Source organism: Rhinolophus hipposideros (assembly GCF_964194185.1).
Source record: "Rhinolophus hipposideros genome assembly, chromosome: 13".
In the NCBI taxonomy this organism is placed as follows: Eukaryota; Metazoa; Chordata; class Mammalia; order Chiroptera; family Rhinolophidae; genus Rhinolophus; species Rhinolophus hipposideros.
Genome location: NC_138059.1, coordinates 66,687,945 through 66,694,979, shown reverse-complemented (window position 1 = coordinate 66,694,979; position 7,035 = coordinate 66,687,945). Strand labels below are relative to the sequence as shown.

General features: G+C 42.7%; 1 pseudogene across 1 annotated transcript; it reads right to left on the bottom strand.

Annotated features, from left to right (window-relative positions):
* Window positions 1-6,100: 6,100 nt before the first annotated feature.
* On the bottom strand, window positions 6,101-6,623 carry LOC308506813 (anterior gradient protein 2 homolog; annotated as a pseudogene). The gene has a single exon. The product of its transcript is annotated as an anterior gradient protein 2 homolog (transcript).
* Between the last annotated feature and the right edge of the window lie 412 nt (window positions 6,624-7,035).

Here is a 7,035-nt window from a genome sequence, read left to right as displayed (position 1 = left end):
AATAATATTTTCTACCACCACTTAAAGGAATTGGGCAACTAGCCGTGAGGTTGGAGCCAGCAGCCTGGTGGAAGGTTTTTCCAATGGCTATTTCCACAAGGTGGTTGTGTAGGATAACAAATCTGTTTTGATCTTTCAGAGCTAAAACATGGCAAAATAATAATAATAATAATAATAATAATAATACACTGGTAAAATATATCAGCATTAACTGTCAAAAGGCTCTCCTGGCAGGTCTTTTTTCCTCACTTTTTAATGACCCATTTATTTTTCAGGCAATTCTTTCAGGAATTTGAAAGTTTAAGCAGGGGTTACACGGAGAACTAACAGGAAATGTCTCATCTTTCCAAGTTTATTGTTGAGAGTGGCCAGATGTCGTTTGTTTGTGAGTGGGAAATGGGAAGTTAGATCACAGAACGTGAAATTGAAAACTCCGTGTTAAAAAGAAAAAGAAGGGAGTGGAGAGGAGAAACACACATAGGGCAGCCACTTTGTCTCCCATGACTTCTGCTAACACTCTTGTGGAGCAGAACTCAAGCAAGACGCTAATGGGAAAACATGGCTTACTGCGTGCAGGCATCACTCTCTGCCAGGTCTCTGCAAACAGCTGGTCTCGGCCTGACCTGGCCTGGGTGCTTGGGAGCTCTCTGAGGATCTGCTGTCATTATAAATCCCGTGGAGGGCCAGGAAGGGAGGCCAACGCTCTCATTGGTCATCGTGCCCCAGAATCAAGAACGAGAAAGGAACTTATAAACAGTCCTCCAGTGTTTAGCGCTTATAAAAGCAATTCTATTGATTTTTTTTAAGATTGTGTTTTCAGCCTCTGTGGTTTAAACTCTGGGTCAAATACTTCCAGACTGTTCAGGCTGGCTAGCTCAGCTCGGGCCCCTTCCTCTCTAATTGCTCACTGACTGTCCCGGAAATACCCTCTTCGTCCCCTGCTGTTGCTCCAGTGGGCTTTGGCAGGCTCCCTCTCGGCCAGGTGTCTTTCCCAGCAGTTTCCATGGCAGCAATGTACAACAGAGATTCCAAGGCGCTTGGAATCGACAGGCTGGAGGTGGGGCTGAGTTCCTGTCTTCAGTCCATGACCTACTGATCCATCTGTCTTCCTCAGAGAGCGAGCACACAGTTACAGGACTGTGCTTTCTTGGAAGATGACAGGCTCCAGGCCGGACAAAGAGACGTAAACTTGGAACTGGTTATTGGATCACTGGGCCGAACGTGGGACACTCGGCTGAATGGAAGGATACAGAGCATAGAGATCCAAGAGCAGCTCCACGGCTGAGAACTTCTTGGCTAGTTTTGCAAAGGAAAAGGAAAAGAAAGCCTCCACCTATCTGCTGGGCTGGCAAGGGCAACAGGAAACATTCTCTTCCATCCCACCCTTCTCCTGCACTGCAAGTTAGTTAGCAGGTTTTTCTCCCCCGGGGCCCTGCCTAAGAGCCTGAAATCCCCACTTTAGTCTCTTCTAGGGTTCAATCATTAATGCTTCATTTATGCCAATACTGAACTGGAAAAGGAAATCTACTGGCCAGGCTCATTGTCACATTGGTCACCTAGGTATTTACTGTCATGGTGCCCAAGGGATGGGAAACACAAGAGATAAGCTCTTTCTTAAATTGCGATAAATATATATGTGTAATATATATTTTTACATACTATATACATTTATATCATCATTGACCATTTCAACCATTTTCAAGTGTACAATTCAGTGCTGTTAAGTACATTCATAATGTTGTGCAACCATCACCACCATTTCCTGAACTTTTTCATTATCCCAAACAGAAACTCTGCGCCCATTAAATAATAACTTCCCATCCCCCATTACCTCCCGGCCCTGGTAAACTCTAGTCTACTTTCTGTCTCTGTACATTTGCCTGTTGTAGATACCAACAGATAAGGTGTTAACAAATAACTGTGTTGTTTTTATGAAAATAATACTTTTGTAAAAAAATACATACTCAAGGAAAATGTAAAGGAAAATTCCATCACAACATACCATTGTCAGCATTTTCTGAACACCATCCTGGACACCTTTCTATGCATATATGTTTAGAGAACCCCGGGAAGAACAATGCAGTCAGATAGATGAAGTTTAGGAAAATGGGATTCTTCAATCCACGGGTGTTTTAAGTTCAAGATTCCATTTTTCTTGAATTTAACAGAAGAAAAAGTAATTGAGGGTATGGCCACAATGCAGCTAGGTGACCCTTCACAACAAAAGCAGGAACTCTGAAAACAATTCCTCTTTGTTAGCGAAAACAATGAAGTTGTTGGACGCCTGATCATTTACTGATTGTGTGTCTTAACTTGGGCTGTAGAGAGTGCAACCCTGTGATGAGTGACGGTGAAGTTCCTGAACTTCCTCTGCCTCCTGCTCCTGCCCCCCCACCCTTACCCCCTCTCTAAATTCCAACTCTTTTGAGTTGGCTTATTCCTTTCAACTCCTTGTTGTCCTGGAAGTGATGATATCTACATTCAGAACAGGGGAAGTGTGGTGGGTGAGGTGAAGGGAAAGCAAGGGGACCCCTGAGGCCTGAGGCAATGGCCTCATGAAGCTGGGGCCACACGCTGGGAGCTTTCATTATCAGAGCAGAATAAAGGTGGGGATGAAGACAGGCAGCTGTTTTGAGAGCAGACTATGGGCCACGCATTATGCGCATCATCTACTTTCCGTGTATTACGGTCCTCGGTCCTTACTGCCGACCCACGATCAATGGCTGGCTATATATTTTTATTATTATTTTTGCTGTATGGATAAAGAGTTGAGGCTTGGAAAAGGAGTTTGCCCAAGGTCACAAAACTATAAGGGGTGGAGCTGGCTGAAAACAATAGAAACGTGTCCTCTCGCAGCTCTGAAGGCCAGAAGTCCAAAATCAAGGTGGCGCCAGGCCGCGCTCAGGGGGAGGCGTTAGGGGAGAATGCCTCTTTGCATCTTGCAGATTCTGATTGCTGCCAGGTGGTCCCCTGGTGTTGAATCACTCTAACCTCTGTCTCCTCTCACAAAGCCTTCTCCTCTCTTAGAAGGACACTTGTCATTGGATTTAGGGCCCGCTCTAATCCAGGATGATCTCATCGCAAGATCCTTCATTTAATTACTTGATTATATCTGCCAAATCAAGTCACATTCACTGGTTTGAGGAGGACATACCTTCTGTGAGGGACATTCAACCCACAGGCTTCATAGTGAATGCCTAACTCTGGAAGCACTGCTGCCCTAATTGATGTCTTCGAGCCCATAAACGGCAGTGGAAATAGCAGTCCCTCGCTGCTTCAATTCCACGCCTGGTGGCACCACTGTGGGGGAGCTGGGTTCCACACCTGTAACTGCAAATGTTCCTTTATTTCGCTATTAGATAGAATTTCTTTGGGGCGGGAGGGGCAGGGGGGGGCGGGCTAGAAATGCACACCCTCACTTAGTTTCTGACGAGAAAAAGCCAAAGCAGCAAAGCTCAAACCCCACAGGCTGTGTCACAAGTCTATATATAACAATCTGTCAATCACACAAATACCCACCAAGGAGTTTCGTGCAATGGTTTGAACTGTCCCCTGGTTTACAGGACATAGTATGGGGTTAGAACATCAGAAAAGTTATTTTTGAAGAATGAACGGAGGCCTGGTCCAGAAGGTACATTTAAGCCTGTATCCCATTATCTGAATTTGTGCCTTTCACTGAGGGACGCAGGGAGTGGCTTGAGGCCTGGTATCTGGTTTCCCTCTGTCCAAGAGACCTTTGCCCACTGGTTCTCTGCCATACTAATCCTCAAAACTCTTTTTCTTTCCTTTCCAGTCCATCTCTTACCAAATTTAAAGAGGCTTAAAGTGGTTTCTTTTTGGGTACCAAAGATCTTCCTTAGGAAGGAACCTCCTTTCTCATCTTCCTGGGAGACACAGAGTCCTTCCCCCTTTCTCATCCCAGGCCTCAAAACTGAAGGCTTCCTCTAAAATCCCAAAGGCTCTCTTGCTATTGTGCTCACCAGCATTTCACACACACCTCATCACTGATGCTGGGAGGTAGATAATGCAATATCTTGCTTCCCTGTATCTCCCATCTGTGTCCTGGACCAGCGCAATTGGATGTGAGATCAACTCTTCTTCTCTGATGACGCGGGAAGCTCCTGATATTCCTGGAATCCTCCAGATCAGCTGGAAGACGCTCTGTTTCTCAGAATTCAACAGCTTCATAAATTTAATTTATTTTAGAATCGTTGTCTTCCATTGATTTTATATTTACCCTCAAAACTAGTAGAAATCCCTAGCTTTGCTCTTTTGGAAGAGCCAGCTGTTCGTTTTATTATTTAGACCCCATTCTTGTTTCAGGAAAAAAAAAAAAGTACAGCCTCACATCCTGAGATATGACACATTTTTATCTGTGACTGATGCTATAATCAGAGAATCGGTGAGATAGGGACTACCAGTCATGCCTTGTGCCTGCATGGCTCCCTTCTGCTGGGAACTGAAGCAGAATTCTCTAACAACCAGGATGCTTGTCGAATCCCCAACCCAGCCTGACTCATCACTGAGTGCGTGACACTTCCTCCCTGGTCCCTGCCAATGCCTCATACCAAACCACCCCGAGTCAAGCACTGTTCGCCTGCTTTACATGGATTTTTTGAAATTGAGATACAATTGATATAACATTATATTAGTTTTTGGCGTACAACACTCGTTATTTGCATATATTGCGAAATGATCGACACAGTAAGTCTAGTTAACATCTATCAACACACTTAGTTACAAATTTTTTTTCTTGTAGTAAGAACTTTTAAGATTTACTCTCTCAGCAACTTTCAAATAGACAATACAGTGGTATTAACTACAGTTACATTCATGCATTACATCCCCAGGACTTATTTATTTTAAGTTGGAAGTTGGTACATTTTGACCCCCTTTACTCATTTCACCCACCCTCCATCCCCTGCCTCTGGCCACCACCAATCTATTCTCAGGATCTATGAGTTCATGGTTTTTGTTTGGTTTGGTTTGGTCGAGATTCCATATACGAGTGAGAGCGTATGGTATTTGTCTTTCTCTCTTCGACTTATTTCATTTACCATAATACCCTCTAGGTCCATTCATGTTGTAGCAAATGGCAGGATTTCCTTCTTTGTTATGGCTGAATAATATTTTGTATATAAATATTTTGTATATAAATATTTTGTATATATATAAAAAATATATACATATTTTTTTTTCTTCTGAGCCCTCTACTTGTTAGTGAATTCTGCTTCATTTCCTAGTAGTAGGGAGCCCTGTAGAAATGATGCACGACTGGCAATTCCTATCATACTGATTATATTATAATATATATATATACATATATATATACATATATATATATATATATGTATATATATATGTAAAACACTTTTTCTTTATCCCTTTATCCATCAGTGGACACTCAGGTTGCTTTCGTGTCTTGGCTATTTGTAAGTAATGCTGCAGAAAAAATGTGGGTGCAAATATCTTTTCAAGTGTTTTTGTTTAGTGTTTCCTTTGGATAAATACACAAAAGTGGGATTTTTAGATCATAAGGTAGTTCTATTTTTAATTTTTGTGAGGAACTTCCATACCAGTTTCCATAGTGGCTGCACCAGTCTGCATTCCCACCAACAGTGCACAGGGGTTCCCTTTCCTCCACATCCTCACCAACACCTGTTATTTCTTTTGTCTTATTGATAATAGCCATTCTAACAGGTGTGAAGTGACATCTCATTGTGGTTTTGATTTGCATTTCTCTGATGATTAATGATGTTGAGCATCTTTTCACAAACTGTTGGCCATCTGTATGTTTTCTTTCAAAAAAATGACTATTTTTTCATACCCTGCTTATTTTTTATTTATTTTTTCAAACACCCCCCCACCCCCCAATTATTTTTTTGAAAGTATGGCTCCCTGTGGTAGTATACAATATTGTTTTCATATAAGTGTAACTTGAAGCCAAATTTTTAAAAAACAACTGTTGTAACATTAGATCGTAATCTAATCAGCATGTCCACTAGTGCTTCTGCCTTCTCCAGAGTCTTCTGACATCTCCTCTGGTCCCAAGTCACAGGCCTAACACAGAGGGAAGTACTTGCACATTTTGGTTTTTTCTCTACAATTCAGACTTCAGCATCTTGCAAGTTTTCTTTGTATTGTCAGGCAGTAGAGTTGCGTCCAAAGGTCCATAAGCATAGAGACGATCTGAATATCTTCCAGTGATGTTGGCTCTGTCAGGGATGGGTCAACAAACATAATCCTGGGGATTATCGGCCATCAGGAGAAAGGAGTTTGTCTGTTGTTTCGTATACTAGTCTGAGGTCCAACTGCTCTGCCGATTTCTGGATTTCTTTATTCTCAGCAAACACTTTCTTTAAAGCTTGACTGTGTGGACATTCATCCAAGTGTTGAATCACCATCAAGGATTTGTGGCGTGTCTTGCATTTATATCAAGCTTCTTCGTATGTCTGGGTCCATATGAGGCGGTCACCCCAACTTCTGGAGAGGGTCTAGGGCAGTTTGGGTGGAGAGTCCTTTGTGTTCTTCTTCTTGTGTCCCCGTCTCACTTTGGAATCTTCAGCCAGAGTGTAGGAGAGAGTCACCAGGAGTGAGGATGGTGACGCTGAAGTCCGCTCCATAGCAAGTCTGTCTTGAGCCCAGTGGCCACGGCACTTCCAGGCCTCCTCCTGTGCTCACCCAGCTCAGCCTCTATTTCTGTACCGGAGCGCAACTCAGTGCCTCCTGCCTGCTTTTCAACTGGACTATTTGGGGGCTTTTGCTGTTACGTTATATGAGTTCTTCATGTAGTTTGGATAGTAAATCCTCATCAGATATATGGTTTATAAATATATATTTTTCCCATTAGGAAAAATATAGGTCGTCACTTCACTTTGTCGGTGGTTTCTTTTGCTGTGCAGAAACTTTTTCATTGGATGTAGTCCCACTTGTTTATTTTTGCTTTTGTTTCCTGCACGTTTGGTGTCACTTCCAAAGAAGCATTGCCAAGGCCAATATCTCGGAGCTTATTGCCTACATTGCTTTTATGTGGAT